This window comes from Choloepus didactylus, chromosome 4 (genome assembly GCF_015220235.1).
Source record: "Choloepus didactylus isolate mChoDid1 chromosome 4, mChoDid1.pri, whole genome shotgun sequence".
Taxonomy (NCBI): Eukaryota; Metazoa; Chordata; class Mammalia; order Pilosa; family Megalonychidae; genus Choloepus; species Choloepus didactylus.
In genome coordinates this window covers 60816-78422 of record NC_051310.1, presented here as the reverse complement: position 1 = coordinate 78422, position 17607 = coordinate 60816, and the positions used below count along the sequence as shown (strand labels likewise).

The 17607-nt window shown below is 47.6% G+C and overlaps 1 long non-coding RNA gene across 1 annotated transcript; it reads left to right on the top strand.

Moving 5' to 3' along the window:
- Nucleotides 1-8598: 8598 nt before the first annotated feature.
- On the top strand, nt 8599-16033 carry LOC119530988. The gene is made up of 5 exons (XR_005216158.1): nt 8599-9012; nt 9486-9616; nt 12852-13006; nt 14752-14879; nt 15000-16033. It is a non-coding gene; the product is annotated as an uncharacterized LOC119530988 (long non-coding RNA).
- The last annotated feature ends 1574 nt before the right edge of the window (nt 16034-17607 follow it).

Below are 17607 nucleotides of genomic sequence, written 5' to 3'. Positions count from 1 at the left end.
GACAATTTTGTGTGACATTGACCACTGTCTATTTCTGGGCTATTTTCATCATCCCAAACCAGAACTCATGTCCATTTGGCAATAATTCCTTCCCCCCAAGCACCCCTGGTAACTGTTATCCTGCTTCTTGTCTCTATAAATTTGTTTGTTCTGTGTATTTCATATAATAGCAGTCATACAATATTTGGCCTTTTGTGTCTGGCTTATTTTACTCAACTTCATGTCTTCAAGTTTCATCCTTGTTTTAGCATGTGCTAGCACTTTATTCCTTTTCTTATTTCTGAATAATATTCTATTGTATAGATACACCGTATTTTTGCTTATCCATTCATGTGTTGATGGACTGTGGGTTAATCCCACCTTTTAGCTATTGTGTACAATGATGTCATGAATACTGGTGTACAAATGTCTGTTTCAGTCCCTGCTTTCAATTCCTTGATGTATATAGGTGGGAGAGGAATTGCCAGCTCACATGGCAGTTCTACATTTAACGTTCCGGCTGCATCATTTTACATTCTCACCAACAATGTATGAGGGTTCCTACTTCTCAACATTCTCACCAACACTTGTTATTCTCTGATTTGTTAGTAACAGCCATCTAGTGAGTGTCTCATTGTACTTTTGATTTGAATTTCTCTAATAGCTATTGATGTTGAGCATCTTTTCACATGCTGATTGGTCCTTTGTATGTCTTTTTTTTTTTTTTTTTTAAAGTAACATCTATTCAAGTCTTTTGCCCATTTTAAAATTTGGATGTTTGTCTTTTTGTTATTTAGTTTTAGAGATTCTATATGTATTCTGCATATTGTAGTAATATCAGAGATACTTTTTTAAAATATTTTGCTTCATTTGGTTTTCTTTTCACTTTATTGGTAATGTCCTTTGATTATCAAAAGTTTGTAATTTAGATGAAGTCCATTATATCTGTATTTTTCTTTAGTTGTTTGTTTCTTTGGTGTAAAATATAAAGATCATTGCTTACTTTAAAGTCCTGAAGATAGTTCTCTACATTTTCTTGTAAGAATTTTATGGTATTAGATATAATATTTGGGTCTTTGATCTTTTTGGAATTAATTTTTGTGTATGATGCAATGTATGGGTCCACATTCATTCCTTTTTTAAAATTCAGTTTGATTGAGATATATTCACAGTCATCCATGGTGTACAATCAACTGTTCACAGTGCCATCATATAGTTGTGCATACATCACCCCAATCTATTTTTGTTTAATTACTAGCGATTTATGTTTATTGTCTGCCTCTCTTCATAGAACTTAAGCCCCATGAAGAGAGCAATTTTTTGTGTTTCATTCACTAACATATCCCAAGTACCTAGAATATAGCTGGCATTCAAGAACATTTGTTAAACAAACAAAACATATCTGGATAGATTTAGAAATAGATTCAGCGAAAGGATGGAAAGCCTAACAGTGGATCAGAGCATTCAGACTGGGAAATCAGCCAGGTCCCTCAGTTATTTGTAACTCACTGAGGTGTGTGCTGTGTGATGCCGGTGAACTTAGAGCCAAGAAGAGGGATGGCTCCCATCTGATGTTGTCACTCTCTGCAATCGTGGGGTCCAACTCTTGGGAGATGAACTGTACAGTCTTGACCTGCAACCCGAAGCTCCTTACTTGGTTGTGATTCAGGCAGCAAACAGGTGTGCTTGTTCTCCAAAGCTGCTATCCACTCCTCCTTACTTCCAAAAGCAGCATCCTGGTGAGAAGATTCCAGGAAATGTCAGCTTTGGAAGGTGGTGGAAACGATGCTTGTTGAAAGTGGTCGAGGTGATGTTTAGCACCCAGAAACAGCCAGAAATGTCTCAGAGTGGCTCCTTCATCTCATCACCGGTTGTAGCTCAGTTTTAATACATTTTTTTTTTCAGAGCATTTGTAGGTTTACAGAAAAATCATGCAGAGCATAGTTTCCTTATACCCTCCTCACACATGCAGTTTTCCCGGTTATTAATATTTTGCCTTGTACTATATTTGTTACAATTGATAAACCATATTGTTAAATTATTAGCTAAATCTATAGTTTACAATAGAATTCACTCTGTGTTGCACAGGTCGATGCTTTTTGTTTTGCTTTATTATTTTATTGTGATGCCATATATGTAACATAAAATTTCCCATTTGCGCACTTTGAAATCTGCAGAGGTGTTAATTATATGCACAATGCTGTGCTCCCGTCACCACCATCCACCTTGGATGCCCCGCTGGCTGCAGCCCCGGCCTTCTCCCGTCCTCACCTGGCGATGGCGGCCGATCTTGCTGCAGGTGTCAGCAGCGGAGCGAGCGGTGACGGCTCAGTGTCCTGGGTGGGCGCTGCCCCCGAGCAGTGTCCGTGCTGCCGCTGCTGCTGCAGATTCTCGCCGTGGGCGCCGCCGCCCGTGCCCGAGGCAGCCGTTTCCCCTCGTTTCCGGGTCTCTCTGGGCGGCCCCGGTGTGCTCAGGGCGCCTGGAGCGGGGGAGCAGCGAGTGCGGGCGGCGGGGGAGGGCGCGGGGAGCCGCGGTGGGCACGGCCGGGGGCGGAGGGGGCCCGGGATTTTTCTGTCCTGTTTTGATTGATTGTGAAGGAAACACAAAAGGTCAAGATTTATTTTTATTTTTTATTTTTTTACTTTTTTTTTTATTAAATTCAGTTTTACTGAAATAATTCACACACCATACAATCATCCATGGTATACAATCCACTGTCCACAGTATGATAACACAGTTATGCGTTCATCACCACAATCTATCTCTGAACATTTTCCTTACATCAGAAAGAACCAGAACAAGAATAAAAAATAAAAGTGAAAAAAGAACACCCAAATCATCCCCCCCATCCCACCCCATTTGTCCTGTAGTTTTTATCCCCATTTTTCTACTCATCCATACACTAGATAAAGGGGGTGTGATCCACAAGGTCTTCACAATCACACTGTCACCCCTTGTAATCTACATTATTATATAATTGTCTTCAGAAGTCCAGACTGCTGGGTTGGAGTTTGGTAGTTTCAGGTATTTACTTCTAGCTATTCCAATACATTAAAGCCTAAGATGTGTTATCTATATAGTGCATAAGAATGTCCACCAGAGTGACCTCTCGACTCCATTTGGAATCTCTCAGCCACTGAAACTATTTCGTCTCATTTTGCATCCCCCTTTTGGTCAAGAAGATACTCTCGGTCCCACGATGCTGGGTCCACATTCATCCCCAGGAGTCATACTCTGCGTTGCCAGGGAGATTTACACCCCTGGGAGTCGGGTCCCACATAGTGGGGAGGGCAGCGAGTTCACCTGTCAAGATGGCTCAGTTAGAGAGAGAGAGGCCACATCTGAGCAACAAAGAGGTACTCAGGGGGAGACTCTTAGGCACCATTACATACAAGTTTAGACTCTCCTTTGTGGTAATGAGCTTCATAAGGGCAAGTCCCTTGCTCCAGGGCTCAGCACATCAAACTGCCAGTCCCGATGTTTGTGACAACATCAACACCAGTCCAGGTGAGGATGTCCAACACATCCGCACCTTCCCCCAGATCCTCAGGGCTGGGGAGGGGGAGGCTGTAAATATGTTTTTTATTATCTGCCCAAATTACTCTAGGATGTGTCACTATTTTACTCCAGCCTATACTAACCTACCATATCAAGATTTATTTTTGATAATTAGTAAATTCTTCCAGCAGATGACTCTCAGTGGAGTTACTGACCTTTCCCTTTATTTTCCTTTTTGATTTAGTGAAATGATTACTAACAGTTTCTACTTTTCTAAAACACGTCCTTACCAAGAGTAAATCTTCCATTTGGCTTGCCTTGGTTTTGGTTAGTTTTGCCTTTTTCCTTGCAGCAGGCTTGTAATAGAACTAACATAAGGGCTCACACCTGAATCTTCTCGAGTTTTTTTTTTTTTTTTTTTTACTTTACAGTGTAAAGAGCGCTCCATTTCCAATGAAGTTTTATCTTTTTTACATTAAAAAATTATGTATCAATACTTGTAATTGTTAGGTCATTCAGGAATCCACACAATGCAGCAAGTCATGGTTTAAGTAGAGTTTAAGGTTTATTAGAGGAAGAAAGCAGGTGGGAGCCATCAGAAAAGAAAGGAAGAATGGCTCCAGCCCTCTATCTGAGAGCAGCATTTTTTAAAGGAAAAACCCACGTTGGGTGTTGGGGGGAAGGGTCCTGCTGAGTGTGTTCTGTGCCTCAAATGGGTGAGTGCTTATCAATTTCTGAGCTGACTGGTTACAAGGGTTCTAACACACTACCCTTCTTTGATGTGTACTGTATTATCTATGTGGAGGAAGTAGGCCTTTTGGCTTGTTGTGGTCCTTCATCTTATGGGCCTATCTGATCTTCCCTTGTCTGCCCCCTGGGGTCTAGGTGCCACTGTGACTGGGATTTCTAAAACAGCCTTCAACTCTTAGTTTATGGCACACCTGGTATCTATGAGATAAGCAGCAGGGTCCCTGGATCAGACATTCCTTCTATATGTTAGACTCTTTTTTCTGGCGTCTAATAGTAATATATTTTTGTTGCTTTATCAATTCTATATTATTAATAATTTTATTGATAACAATAAAAAAAAAACACTTAAGCCTATGCTCCCAGGAAATTAGTTTTAAAACTTAAATTTCAATTTATAAATTGTTTTTGTGTAGGCAGATATGAGAAGGTAATTAAAAAGATTTTCATGCATAAAGTCCATCACATTATCATAAAACCCTGTGGGGGAAGTAGACTGAAACAAGAGTTGAGGGAGTTAAAGCAACAGAATGAAAGTTTTAACCTTTAATAACAGCTCATTGGTGTATCTTTTTTTGTTAAAAAAATAGGTATCAAAATCCTATGTTATTTATAGTCTTTGGAAACTTTTAAAAGAGTTATGTTAATAGATTTATTTAGTGTCAATATTTATAGCATGCCAGAAATGACATCCTTTCCAGGGTTTAAACTTACGATGAAAAATTTTGAATATCAACCGAAAAATGTTTGATGATGAACGTAACTTTGCAAAGATACTTTATGGGAAAAGAAAGAAAAATGTGACCACAACAAGTTTAGATCATGTTTCTGAAAATTCCTCAAATATTAGAATGACTTGGGACATTTGTTAAACATACAGACTCTGGGAAATTCACACCTAGAAAATTCAATTAGTCAGATGAATTCAATTACTCTTCCTCAGAATTTCCAGGAACCCCACCCTTATTTTCAGGGGCTTCTGGATGTCCTGCAATGTGGAGGGAGGTTGGGAGGTGCAAGCAAAGCCAGGGATCTGGGTCTGTGCTTCTTACTTGTGACTGTGCTTTTGAGTCACTGAGGCCCTGCTTCTTCAGATTCAATAAATTAAATGAACTGCCTGTGAATTTTAAAAAAGTGCACAGTATTCTGGGCTGGACCTGACAGCCTGAATTTCTAACAAGCTCCTAGGTGATCCCATTTGGTTCAACTGTGAAACAAATTTTGAGTTGCAATGGCTAGGACCTTGTAAAAATACCCATGTCCTGGCCATCTCCCACACCAACTGAATCAGTATTTCCAGAGATGGAGTGTGTGTTATTAAAGCTCCCAGATGTTGCTGGGCCAGATTCCAGATATTTCAGATGAGCAACTGGGATGGAAAGCAACTGCTGTAGGTAGGTTCCATCTCTGCTTATCGTTCTCCATATGAAGCCCTCCTGCCAACGAAGCCTTCACCGTCACCCCAAAACCAGAGTGATACTTTGCTAAACTCTACGAGTAGCCAATGGTGGTGGTTCTGTCCAGGACAGGTAGGGGCTGTGCAGGTGACAGCTCAGCTCCCAGGAGACTCCTGAACACAACAAAGATGTATAGGGCCCAGACCGCTCTGTGGATGCTGGGAAGGTGTGCTACGGCAAGTGGTTATTTACCTAAAGTAATTTCCATGGAGAAGGACAAGGTACATTTGCAGACAGGTTGAGAGAAAACAAACTTAGTACCATAAAGTATATGGGCCTACAGTCAATCAGGGAATACGAGCCAGAGGAGTACTAGGAAGGGGGAGTATAGTCTCCTCAGATCTCTCCACCTGCAGGAGCCTGCATAATATGTGCTGTTTGCATAGGAGGAATGTCTAGTTTTGATCTCATCAAAGCCTGTAGCCATAGGGGCTGCCTCCCCCAGCCAGCATGGAGATGTGCTCCCACAGGAGGACAGCTCAGGAAATTACCTGTTCCTCTCACATTTTCTCCATGGGTATCCCATGGCCAAGCACAGCCCCTCTGAGCAGCAGTCAAGGAAGCTACCCCTAGGCCTTCAAATTGTCTCTGGGATCCTTGGATGCAGTCAGGGGGGAAATGAGGCCTCCTTCCAAGTGAGAGAGCCATCTTGTGACAGGAAGCCCCATTGAAGCCCCCCAAGACAATATTTTTGAGGGTAACCTTATGAGAGGCTCTAGAACCAGAAACACTCAGCTATACCACAGTAAATATGAAATGATAAATATTAACTGTTTAGAGCCATTATGTTTGGGGATAATTTTTAATGCAATTTTATGGAGATATATTCACACACCATCTAAACCATCCAAAGTGTACAATCAGTGGCTCACAGTATCATCATGTAGTTGTGCATACATCACTACAATCAATATTAGAACATTTTCATTACTACAAAATAAAAAAAAAATTAAAATAAAAAAACAACCAAATCCCATACTTGGGGTACTTTTTAATGTAGCAATAGATAACTACTTGTTGCAGTTTCCTCCAACCACTCTTTCCCTCATGTCCCACACCTGAACCTCCTGCAGCCTGACACCACCATGATACCTCCCCTGTCTGTCCACCTCTGTGGCTCCCCTAGACAGTCATGCCTGCTCAGGGTTCTCCCCTCCTCCACAGAGGCTCCCACCAGCATCACCATGGTGAGCTATAAAACATGGATCTGGACTTGAGAATAACACTGGATCCTCTTTTCATTTAGCAAAACACCCAGCCCTCTTATCTCTTCTCCCCCATGATCTGTAGCCTTCCCTGCCCGTCTCATCTCCCTCACCTCCACCCTCCTTTCCATGGCTTCTTCCTGTTCTCAAACTGGCCAAGGGCTTTACGTCAGAACTTGAGCAGGGTGTCATGATGTCCAGAATGCCACCCACTCAAGCTCACCTGCCTTTGTCACTTCCTGTATCATGCTGCCTGTTTCTTCAAGAATTAGATACAACTGGCTACTTCAAAACAAAGGTCCTGGTTTGTTTGCATGTGTTTTTTTTTTCCTGTGTTCTCAGCTAAGCCTCACCAGTCACAGCAGGTGTGTTTCTTTTGGGCACTGCATCTGCACCCACTCAAGGAAAAATGCTGAATGAGTCAACGAGGGAGGAGGCAGCTGAGTATCTCCATCCCAGGTGAGAAAATGGAGGTTTTTATATGAATACCCCAGGTCTAATGAGGATAAATGCAATGACCTCATTTATATGCATGCATTCAATCATTCACTCCATCCATCCATCCATCCATCCATCCATCCATTCATTCATTCATTGTGTAGCTGGGAGACTGAAGCTCTGCAGCTCAAGCAGGAACATGTCTGGGGGAAAAGCAGGGCAGGTCCACAAAGAAAAGCCAGCCTGACAACCTGCTGTGACTCTGGGGGCACCAGGACCGCCCTATGGCCTGCTGTAAAAGATCTGGGGTCTCTTGAAATGACAGGACACGTACCAGACCACACTCCCTCCCATCTCTTTCCAAAAACACAGTGCACAGTCCAACCATGCTGAGTATTTCCCAAGCCAGAGTGATCCAAAGTAAGAGCCCAATAAGACCCAAAAGAAGTCTCCTGTCCCGGCTTGGATGACGGGGCTGGGGCCCTCACTTTCCCCCCACTCCTGCCTCTTCTCTCCACCAGGGAAGGACCCTCACCCATCCTGCTCTCCCCATCTGTCCTAAAGCCTGACTCCCCGCCCCCCCCACCCACGGGACGGACCCCGCAGAAGCAGGTGCCAAAACCCGACTCAGACCGGTTCAAACAGCCCCGGGGCAGCCTGTGCGCCCCTGGTGGCCGCAGACCCGAGGCCCGACGGCGAAGGGGCGCAGCTCGGGGACCCGCTCCCGCCCCGCCGCCCCCTCCCGGCTCAGCGCCCCCCCAGCCGCCCCGCCCCGGGTGCCCCCCTCGGCCGCCCCCGCAGCCCCTCCCGAGGCCGCGTCTCCCCCGCGGGGTGACTGGGAAGGGATCTGCCGGCGCGGGAAAGAGGGCAGAGAAGGGTGAAGTCATCAGGGCTGCGGGAGGCCGCGTGGGGCCCGGGGGGAGCTTCGGCTTCTGTGGAAACGGCCGGAGAACGGGAGTCCAGGGGGCGGCTGAGGAGAAACGTTCCCCGGAGAAGCGGCTCCGAGGGCGTCGCCGGGGGCCGAGCGCGGCTGCCGCTTCCGGGGCGCACACGGGGCGAAGGGCGGCGCGGAGCGGAGGCCTCGCGGGCCCAGGGCGGCGACCCCCGAGGAGGGAGAGGGGCGCGCTCGGCACCCCCACATCCGAGGGAGGAGCGGCCTCGGCGGGGCCCGTCTCGCCCTCGCCCTCCGCAGCCCGGAGCCGCGCAGTTGGCGGGTGGGTCATGGGGGAGACCCCCGACCCCGCCTCTCAGCGCCCAGCCCTGCCCCCCCCCCCGCCCCAATCACGTCACAAACCCCTTCCGGCCCCCGGGACGACCCCGGCCCAGATCCCCGAGCTCCCCTGAGATTCGGCCTCGCGAAGGAGAGACCAGGTGTGGTCGGACCCGCGACGCCGACGGCGCTGACGGTGTTTCCCGCTCGCTGAACTCCGGGGACGCGCGGAGTCGGCGCCTCGTTCTCTCCCTGCAGCTCCTGAGCAACGGGATCGCCCTGGTGAGGGTGATGGGCCGAGAACCGCGTAGGTTCAAACCCCGGTTCCTCCTTTCCCGCGCGGAGTGACTTCCGGCTGCACCGGGAACTCTCCTGGGCCTCTGCTCACCGTTTATAAAATGGGGACATCACAGTGCAGGCTCCCGTGAGGGCGGAATCGGATCACGCCTCCCCTCGGGTCGGTCCCGGCTTCCGCTTGGTGAGAGCAGCCGCAGTTGTGGGTGGCTGAAGTGACACGTGTGTGCTGATTGACTGAGCTCATTAGCTCACGGGGTAACTGCCTTGAGACCGAGTGGCCTGGCCCTCGCCGTCCGGCTGTCTTGCTGTGCTGGAAAGTGGGGGGCAGCATGGGGCAGGAGGACCAGGGTGCAGATTCACCCGAGGCCTTGTTCCTGGAGAGACGGAGGTGCGTCCTGACGAGAGAACAAAGGGCAGGAAGGGGTGGGAGGGCAGCAGTCACCTGTGACGGGCATCGGGCGTGTCATCCACATTGTCCCTGTTTCAGCCCGTGAGGACCCAGAGCTCAGAGTGAAGGACAAAGAGGAGGGACACACTGAAAGGGCAGAACTGGGTCTTAGTTTTCAATTACCTCAGCCCTGAGAGCAGAGGTTTTTACAAGAGACCGTTGCTTTATAAATGGATGTGGAAAAAACACAATCATTTTGTTTGCAGAGTGTCTTGGTAACTGTACTCTGACTTCAGTGGAAATGGGACACTGAAACCGTAAGAGACCTGAGAAATGAAGTCTTGCAAGACTCGAGGCCAGTCCAAGTTGAACCAGAGTGGGCAGAAGACGTCTTCAGGTAAGATGGCCCTAAGCTGCCACTCCCTCCGTCCGTGTCCCTGAGGAGACAGGCTGTGTCTGCCTGCTGAGCCCCTGGCGGGGGGAAAGAAGAAGCAGGTGCATTTCGCCTGCTCCCTCTTAACCACAGTGTGTTGGGGTGTCCATTCCAAAGCCACTGTCATGTCCAGGATGAAAGAGCAGAGGGCATCAGACACCAAGGACTCAACCTTGTGTTTGGGGGGCCAGGCAGGGGATCATGTGTGAGCTCAGGTGGGGTTTGGGCTCACTTCCTTCTGGGCTCGGAGCTCAGTGGGAAAGGAGCTGTTTGCAAAGGAGCAGTGAGAATGCACAGGTTTGTCCTGCAGCTGCATCATGGGGGTGGCCCGGGAGGCCAGGTGGCCCGACTTGGAGGGAGAGAATCAAGCTGGGAACCCTAGGTCTGAGAACGACCCCTTGTGTTAAGTCTTTAGGGCCTGTTTGTGGGCACTGCTGGCACCAGGATACCTAGCTGTAACTGCCATTGGCACTGCTGCTTCCAGTGACAATGGCAGTTATATCTCCTGCTTTCATCTACACAGAAGATGGTGACTGTCTGTCTCAGAGCCCCAGATGCTGAGGGAGGCTGAATCAGGGCAGACTGAGGGCAGGACCCTGAGAGGAGGGGAACATGCAGAGAGGGATAGGGTCAGGGCCGTGACCCCAGGGAGCTTGGGCAGGAGGGAAGAGAGGATCAGCTCTGGGTGCCCAGAAGTTCCCCTCCTTAGCATCTTTCACCTTTGCAGAATGTGAGGAGGTGAGCAGAGCAGAGCCCAGGCATGGTTGAGACACCCCAGAGCTCTGCCTCCTGCAGCCCCAGCCCTGGGCTCTCCTCTCCTCTTGCTGTCTCATGTGTGGGGGTAGCCTCCAGCCCCATCTGTTCTGACTAGTTCCAGGTCCTGCTGATGAGGTCTGCTCAGGGTAGGATCCTTGCTTACTTCTAGCAAGGAGGTGGAGGTGGGACACCAAGGACTCAACCTTGTGTTTGGGGGGCCAGGCAGGGGATCATGTGTGAGCTCAGGTGGGGTTTGGGCTCACTTCCTTCTGGGCTTGGAGCTCAGTGGGAAAGGAGCTGTTTGCAAAGGAGCAGTGAGAATGCACAGGTTTGTCCTGCAGCTGCATCATGGGGGTGGCCCGGGAGGCCAGGTGGCCCGACTTGGAGGGAGAGAATCAAGCTGGGAACCCTAGGTCTGAGAACGACCCCTTGTGTTAAGTCTTTAGGGCCTGTTTGTGGGCGCTGCTGGCACCAGGATACCTAGTTATAACTGCCATTGGCACTGCTGCTTCCAGTGACAATGCAGTTATATCTCCTGCTTTCATCTACACAGAAGATGGTGACTGTCTGTCTCAGAGCCCAGATGCTGAGGGAGGCTGGAGTCAGGGCAGACTGAGGCCAGGACCCTGAGAGGAGGGGAACATGCAGAGAGGGATAGGGTCAGGGCCGTGACCCCAGGGAGCCTGGGCAGGAGGGAAGAGAGGATCAGCTCTGGGTGCCCAGAAGTTCCCCTCCTTAGCATCTTTCACCTTTGCAGAATGTGAGGAGGTGAGCAGAGCAGAGCCCAGGCATGGTTGAGACACCCCAGAGCTCTGCCTCCTGCAGCCCCAGCCCTGGGCTCTCCTCTCCTCTTGCTGTCTCACGTGTGGGGGTAGCCTCCAGCCCCATCTGTTCTGACTAGTTCCAGGTCCTGCTGATGAGGTCTGCTCAGGGTAGGATCCTTGCTTACTTCTAGCAAGGAGGTGGAGGTGGGGAGTTGTTTCCTCTGAGCCTCACTTACTGGGAGAACAGCTCCTGAGCTGAGGTGCCTTGTATCAGGGAGCACCAGCCTGTCCTGATTCCCCTTTAAGTATGTACTACCCCCATCCTCCTGCAGTCCCCTCTGCTGAGCCAGACCTCTGTGAGCCCCCAACTGTGGGGCAACACCACCCACTTGCTGGCTCCCTTCTCATTGTTGGCCCTGTTCACAGTGCCATACATAGATAGAGAGTGGGATGTCCCCCTTCTGGCACTTCTCAAGGCACAGCTGCAGCAGGCTGGCATGAGTGCAAGGCTGGGAGGGAGCCCTGGGCCCTGGACCAGTCCCAGGAGCCCTGTTCCCATCGCGCCCTCCCCCAGCGTCTCAGTGTGCACTGACTCCTCATGCAGAGCCTCAGTTACTGTGGCTGGAAGGGAAAGGTCTGTCTAAGCCCACTGTCCGCTGCCCACAGCTTGGGGGAGGAAGCTGAAATGCTTTGGTTGTTTTTAGGCTCTGCCACGTAGAGGAACTTCTTTTTACCCCATCTTCATAGTACAGGGTCCTGCCCCTTCCGTCTCAGGCTCACATTCCCCATCTCACATAGAAGCACAAATGAGGAAAGTGGTTGTGAAGAAAAGGACGAAGATGTCCCAGATGAAGTGATGCTGCCAAAACATCACATTAAAAGTACTCTCAGAAATACTGCACAACATAAAAGGGCAACGGATAAAATGTTGGAAGCTGATGCAAATTTGGAAAGGAGCGTGACAGTTCATCCAAGCAAGGAAAAGATGTGTGCTCCATAACAAAAGTTAAACATCAAATACACAGCAGCAAGCATTACTCTCCATAACGTTTTTGACAAAGAAATAAAACACATTAATTTTCAGTGTTTTAAATGACAGTATACTAAACAAATTCTAGTTTTATATTTTTTTTTTCATTTTTCTATGTATGAACTCTGTTCCTCCCTGAATGAGCACATGATGGCAACATAAAGTAGAAGTGATAATTTGATACACAGAGATATTTTCATTACGGTTCTTGATGGACTTTACTTTTTGGAGCAGTTGTAAGTTTACAGAAAAATTATTCAGTAAGTAGAGTTTCCATACACCCCTCCACACACGCGCACACACACACACACACAGTTTTCCCTATTTTTCACATTTTGCTTTGATATAAAATGGAGGTTTTTGTTTGTTTGTTTTAATTCTGGTTTCTTTGAGGGTGACACACTGTTTCCTTGAAGCTGTTTTCACTCTGGAGCATTTTGGCCATTTTGACAGACCCAAATAGTCCCCAACAATTAGTCTTCCAGATTTGGGGGTATCCTTTCTGCTGAGTAAATCAATGAGACCCTGACTTTCACCCTAGCTTAATGAGTGATTCAGTCTGTCACTGAATCATATTAGTTAATCTGGATAAGCCAAAGACCCCAGCAATCAGGTTGGAGATTCAGGAATGTACAATATTGCTTTTCAGTTGGAAGCCAGGAGCCTAAAGAGGGAGGTGTGAACAGAGAGGACTGTGAAAGCTTCCAGGAGCAGAGGAGGGACCTGGGTCCTGTGTGCTGTCATCATCGCTGTGGTCCTTTGTGAGGTCAGAGCAGACAGCTCTGCCAGCGGTGCCTCGAGCTGGTGAGTGAGGACCTCAGTCTGAGGACACCACCATCTTGCCACCCTCAGCCAGAGTCTCCGCAGGGGTGCAGGCCGCGATTGCCCGGTTTTCCTTTTTCTTCTCTGCAGGTGAACAGAGTTCAGGCTTTGCTTTGGCTTATAAATGCAGTTTTGTTTTTACTTCATCCCAAATATTTTGATTTGTGTTTGGACTTATGTCACCTTATGAATGTTTAAAATACTTATTTATTAACCAAGAAGAGATTATGAAATGTATAACAGCTTACTGTTTGGGATTTTATTTACTGACATTTTCAGTATTCAGTTTTGTGCCCAGAAATTATAGTTCTTGTCATTTATGACTTTGTGATTTTGTTAGTTTGGCCTCCTTTAAAAAGCTTAAGAAATTTTCCACAGGATATTTTCAAGAGTGACGCCTTTATTTTGGATGTGAAATATTTATTGTCCTTAACTCTGTTCCAAAACGGTGATCCTAGTATATGTTAACTAAATAGGCATTGAAATGTGCATCTGAAACCCAGTGTCGGCATCTCTGATGATCAGGGGCTATGTAATTGTTACACCACTTCTGATTCCTCTTTCCAATTTTTTAAATGAAAAATAATGGCATCCATTTTCTCGCTCTCCCTTAATCCTTCCCAGCCTGGTTATTTGTTGGAACATACAGAGTGTAGGCTATGCTGATCCAAATGATCCTTCCATCCCATTCCCATTGTTTTAGCCCCTTGAGTGAGTGTCAGAAACTTTTCCTCTAAAGGGTGGGTCCAGATGGAGACTAATCTGGACTCACTTATGACTGGGATAGTGGGATGGGGCCAGTGGTAGTCTTCCTGTCTCCTCGGTGCTTAGTGAGACACTTTACTTTTTGGAGTGCAGAATGTCAGTGGGGTAAACTGAGGACACCACTCCCTGCCCTCATTGCCAGAGCAGTAACTTCAGCCCTGAGTTGGTTCCTCTGTGAATGGAGGGGAAGACGGGTTGTTTGTGTTTGGCCTGTGAAGGACACCTTGTTCCATGGATGTTTCCCTAGAATTCCTTTCAAAGCAGATTCATCAGGATGAGCAGCCAGGCCCCACCCAAGCTTCTGGAACTGGCCAGTCAGAGCCTGCTGAGGGATAAGGCCTTGGCCATCACAGCACTGGAAGAGCTGCCTACAGAGCTCTTCCTGCGACTGTTCATGGCAGCCTCCACCGGGAGACACTGTGAGGCACTGAAGGCTGTGGTGCAGGCCTGGCCCTTCATCTGCCTCCCACTGGGGGCCCTAGTGAGGGGACAGTGAAGCAACGGTGGCTTCACCAGGAGACCTTACATACTGTGCTTGATGGGATCGATGCCCAGAAGGTTCACCCAAGATGAGGGTGATGTAGGTCACCTAGTAGGGCCAGGGGAGTCAGAGCAAAAAACAGGTGGGGTCAGAAAGAATCAGGGAGGGCCAAAGGCTGGGCTGGAGACTCTGAGGGTGCCATGTGGAAGTTTGGGGAGGCCTGGATCCATTGCAAGCCTCACTTAGGGAAAGGGCTTCTGGAAATGGAAGCAAATTAAAATGAAGGAGTCACAGAAGGAACATGCACTCTCCTTCTCCCAGGGGTACTTAAAGGTTTTCAAAATGGGGATGTGGAAGAATCCCAGAGAGAAGCAGGGAGTGGAAGAGCTGCTGTCTGGTTGTCTTAGCCTATATCCTGACCCTATTAGTCTTCTTCTGTGTTGATCTCGAAGTGTCTTAGCCAATCCCATTTGTCTCACAGGAGATGGAAACTATATGTGCTGGATTTACGGAAGCGTGCTCATAGGACTTCTGGAATGTTCGGTCTGGATCTGCAACCTGTGCATTCTTATTGATGGAGCCAGGGGCAGCCAATCCCATGATTAAGAGGTAAACACTGGAGGGTTCCAGGAGGGGAAGGAGAAGCAGCCCTCAGCTCCACTGGAGGTGCTTCTTGACCTTTGCCTCAGGGAGGGCATCCCTGATTAATTCCTCATCTACCGCATTAAGGTGGTCAAGCAGAGGAAAGATTTACTACAACTGTGCTGTAAGACACTCAAGATTTTTGCCATACCAATCCAAAATATTAGGAAAATCTTGAAGATGGTGCAGCTGGAGTCAATCACCCTGGGATGGTTTGCTCCTCACCTGGGTCATGGTCAGCCTGCACAGGCTCCTGCTCTCCCACATCCACGTTTCTTCTGATGTTTCTCCAGCAAAGGACGAGCAGTATGTTGGCCAGTTCACCTCCAAGTTCTTCTGTCTGCAGCATCTCCGGGTGCTACATTTGGACTCTGTTTCCTTTCTGGAAGGTCTCTTGGACCAGGTGGTCAGGAGGAGTGGCAAGGCTTTTCTGCAGACCAAAGCCAGGCCATCTTCATTTCCTTAAACACATTCTGTGTTGACTCTGTGGCACCTGCCAGTGATGTAAAGTTTAGGGGACATGTTCTCCACATGTCTTCAATATTGTGTATAGAGTGGAATAGCTGCTTCAAGGATAGACACTGTTAGGAAACTCTACGATGGGGGATTTTGGCCTAGTGAGGGCAGACTCGAGAATTTGGCTTTAGGAATTGATGTCTAAGTTAAGATGGAAATAACTAAGAGAAGAGGGCATTGGTGAAGGCGGGAAAGTCCATCAAATGAGAGGTGTCAAAATATAAGCTCTGCACTTGCCAGCTCTGTAAACATGAGCTGCCTCCTCCAGTCCTCCCTGTCTGTAGCAGGGTTGCTTTGTGCTCCCAATAAGTTATTAAGTGGGAAATACATTATTATTCAGGTGTGGGTGAAGGTGCAAGAGCAGAAAATTGTAAAACATTAATAGCTGCTATGCCCATGAAAAAGAGATTTAGGTGAACCCCCACAGGCTAGCAAGACCGGGTGATTTGGCCAGATCTTACCCAGGTTTCCCTTTTATGGATTATGGTTATGGTTATGGATACTCATAGATTTAGGCTAAAGGTTAGGTTTAGGGATGTGATAGGTATATGGATAGGGTTAGGCTTAGGCTTAGGGTTAGGGAAAATGGAGCTCTCCCCAGCCCAGCTCCATATGCCCATAACAGGCCTCCTGGGAAAGGGAACACCCACACCTCACTCCAGGGTGTCCAACCAGATCTCCGCCTCCAACCCACAGGCTGCCCAGACTGAACCCTCTAAGAGTGTGTCTTCTCGTGTGTCGTCCTCGGTCTAGAGCTAGTGCTAGGACTAGGGCTGGGACTCGGGCTAGGGGTGGGGCTACGGCTAGGGCTGGGGCTAGGGTTAGGGTTAGGTCTAGGGCCATGAGAGGGACATGGATACTCATAGGTTTAGGGTTAGGGATAGGAATAGATTCATGGATAAGGATAGCCTTAGGGTTCAGGTTTGGGGTAGGGTTAGAGATAGGTTTAGGGTCAGGATTTGTTTTAGGTTTATTGTTAGGGTTAGGGTTAGGATTAGGGAAATGACAGGGATATTGATAGGGTTTGGGTTTGGTTTCTGGTTTGGTTTAGGATTATGGATTGGGTTAAGGTTAGGTTTAGGGTTAGGGTTAGGGTTAGCGATAGAGACAGGGAATTGAATAGGGTTAGGATTAGGGTTAGGTTTAGAGATAGGATTAGGTTTAGGGATAGGGATAGGTTTATAGAAAGAGGTATAGGGATCGGGGTAGGGATAGGCTTAGGGTTAGGGTTAGGGTTAGTGTTAGTGCTAGGATTAGGTATAGGCTTATGGATAGAGATAGGTTATGGATCTGGGAAGGGTTTGGGATAGGGATAGCATTAGTTTAAGGGTTATGATAGGTATATGGATAGATTTAGGGTTAGAGTAAGGGTTAGATTTAGGATTAGGGATAGGGAAAGGGACAGAGATAGTTTTATGAAGTGCAATAGCATTAGGGTTAGGGTTAGGGATAGGGCTAGGGTTGTTTAAGGGTTATGATTAGGGTTAGGGGTATGAAAGGGATATGGATAGGGTTAGGTTTAGGGATAGGGATAGGGATTGAGATAGGTTTATGGATAGGGACAGGGTTAGGATAAGTGTTAGGGTTAGGGATAGGATAGGGATATGGTAGGGTTAGGGTTAGAGATTAGGGATGGGGATATAGATAGACATAGGTTTATGGACAGGGAGAGCTGTAGGGTGAGGTTTCCGATTAAGGGTAGGGATTGGCTTGTGGTTAGGTCAGGTATAGGTTTATGGTAAGGGTCAGAGTTAGAGACAGCGATAGGGTTATGGATAGGGATATGGTTGGGGTTAGGGTTAGGGATAGGGATATGTTAACAGATAGGGTGAAGCTTCAGTTTAGGGTTATGGTTAAGAATGGGGATAGAGATCGGGATTACGGTTAGGGTTAGGGTTAGGTTAGGACTATTATACGGATATGGATAGGTTTAGGGTTCGAGTTAGGTTTGGGCATGGGGATAGAGATTGAGAAACATTTATGGATAAGGATAGGGATAGGGTTAGGGATATGATAGGTATATGCATAGGGTGAGGGTTAGGGATAGGGAAAGGAGAGGGTTAGGGATAGGTTTAGGGTTAGGGTGAGGGTTAGGATCAGGGTTAGGGATATTGTAGGGATATGGATAGGATTAGGGTTAAGATTAGTGTTGGGGTTAGGGTTAGGATTAGGGATTAGG